General features: G+C 37.6%; 1 pseudogene; it reads left to right on the top strand.

Annotated features, from left to right (window-relative positions):
* The first annotated feature begins 1,048 nt into the window (after positions 1–1,048).
* LOC105302306 lies at positions 1,049–2,231 on the top strand (annotated as a pseudogene).
* The last annotated feature ends 120 nt before the right edge of the window (positions 2,232–2,351 follow it).

Raw genomic sequence — 2,351 nt, 5'->3', positions numbered from 1 at the left:
TCTTTGATCCATTTTGAATTAATTTTTGTATATGGCATAAAGTAAAGATCCAATTTCATTCTTTTGCATGTGGATATCTAGTTTTCCAGCACCATTTGTTGAAAAGACTATCCTTTTCCCCATTGAATAGTCTTGGTACCCTTGTTAGAAATCACTCGACCATATAGTTGAGAATTTATTTGGGGGGCTCTCTATTCCACTGGTCTATATGTCTGTCTTTATTCTAATGCCACATTGTTTTAATTACTGTAGCTTTTAGTAAGTTTTGAAATCAAGAAGCGTGAGTCATCTAAATTTGTACTTTTTTTTAGGGTCATTGTTTTGGCTATTCAGGGTCATTTGAGATTCCATAGGAATTTTAGGATGGGTTTTTCTATTTCTGCAAAAAAAGTCACTAGAATTTTGATAGGGATTGCATTGAATCTGTAGATCACTTTGGATAGTATTAATATCTTACCATGTTAAGTCTTCCAACATGTGAACATGATTGTGTTTCCATTTATTTACATCTTCTTTACTTTCTTTCAGCAATGCTTTGTAATTTTCATTGTGCAAGTCTCTTACCTCCTTAATTAATTTCTCAATATTGTATTCCTTTTTTTTGCTGTTATAAATGGAATTGTTTTCTTCATGTCTTTTTCAGAGTATTCATTGTAAGTGTATGGAAATGCAACTGATTTTTGCGTGTTGACTTTATATCCTGTTACTGTGATGAATTCATTTATTCATTCTAACAGAATTTTTTTTTTGGTAGACTCGTTAGTGTTTTCTGCATATAAGATCATAACATCTGCAAACAGAGAATTTTACATCTTCCTCAAGTGATTTTATTGTGCAGCCAGGCTAGAGAGTCTCTGCAGTTGGTCTTAATTCCTAATCATTGCTCCTAGTATTACTTCATGCTATGCTGAGTGAGATTCTAGTGTTTAAAGATAAGTATTTGTTGCTTTGCCAGCCCAGATCTTTCCATCTTTGCTCAAGGGGCTTGTGTTTCTGCACCTTGTTGGGGAGAGTTGCTGCCAAGTGGCCCCTCAGTGTTTGGCTTGTCATGTCTAGTTACCAATACGTGAGCCAAGAGCAGCTGGCTGGCTTTGATCAGTAAAGTACAGTGCTGTGGATACTAATCTACTTTCTCTATGTATCATGCATCCATTTTGAACACTATAGTAAAGGTGTTTCCTACTTGGCCGGCTCCAAACCTGATAACCTTATCTGGCTTTCTGTTCATTGTATTAAATTTCTACTTACGGCATGCTTTGATCCTGACATTTATGCTTCAGCACCAGGTCACAAGCATGTACCTGATTGGGTTTGTACTGTAGTGGGCATCTTCAGCTTCATAAATTACAATCTAGATGGTATGGAAGGAGAGCATGCCTATCGAACCAATTCCAACACTCCCTGAGGGGAGCTATTGGACCACAGCCTGAAGAGTTGGTCATGTGTTTACTTTGTTGTAACTATGTATTTCCTCTTTGGATGAGGATTGTCTGTGTCGGTGTTTTGTTCTTTATCTCCTGCCATGGATAGTTTTGTTTTCTTTCTTTCTGTACCACTGGGGAACGTATCACAGGGATTCTTTTCTTGCCATGGGGGTACGACATTAGCCAGGTGATTATTGTTTTGTCTATATAATGACTGCGATTGTGGTAGTCAAGACCTGGTATGAACAGTTCTTGTTTAATTTCTTACATAGAGACCTATTCGCTACAATGATTATTGGTTGTGCATTATCTGTGACTCTTCCAATGAGTTTATTAAGTCTCTCAGAAGTTTTAAGAATAACACCTTCAAATACAATTCAGTCTATGAAGCTATGGTTCCCTTCATTTCTCCACGTCTGCCATTCATTTTGTCTATAGTATGGATCCTCTGGTCACCTTCAGATATTTTAGAGATATGTCCTTGAGTAGTATCTTACTTTCTGGTTGGCAAACAGCCTTTGCCAACATCACATGTCAGCTGATCTGTCAAATGAGCAGAACCCAGCGCCCAGCTTTGAATTGGTTGCTGGTTCCTCTCTTCTTGGTTGTTGTGGTAGCAAACTTAGGAGTAGCCTCTTACATTGAGAGCATTCTCCTGTGTACATTCTCCTGCTTTCAGTCTGGCCCACACGTGCTGTGGAGCACAAATGATAAAGCAGCTGAACAGATTTTCAGATTTACCCCTTCTCATTGAGAAAACCAAACTCAGATTGACTAGGAATGGAAGAAAAGAATATTGGCCTGTAATCTACAGAAATAAGTACTATAAACAAGATGCTTATAAATATTTTATCCATCCAATAGTTTAACCTTGAACTAAACTGACCTGTTTAACAGACATAGGAACTCTGTGTGTGTGGTACTAGA

This window comes from Pteropus vampyrus, unplaced genomic scaffold (genome assembly GCF_000151845.1).
Source record: "Pteropus vampyrus isolate Shadow unplaced genomic scaffold, Pvam_2.0 Scaffold269, whole genome shotgun sequence".
In the NCBI taxonomy this organism is placed as follows: Eukaryota; Metazoa; Chordata; class Mammalia; order Chiroptera; family Pteropodidae; genus Pteropus; species Pteropus vampyrus.
Note: the sequence above shows the minus strand (reverse complement) of the source record. Positions and strands in the feature narration are given on the sequence as shown.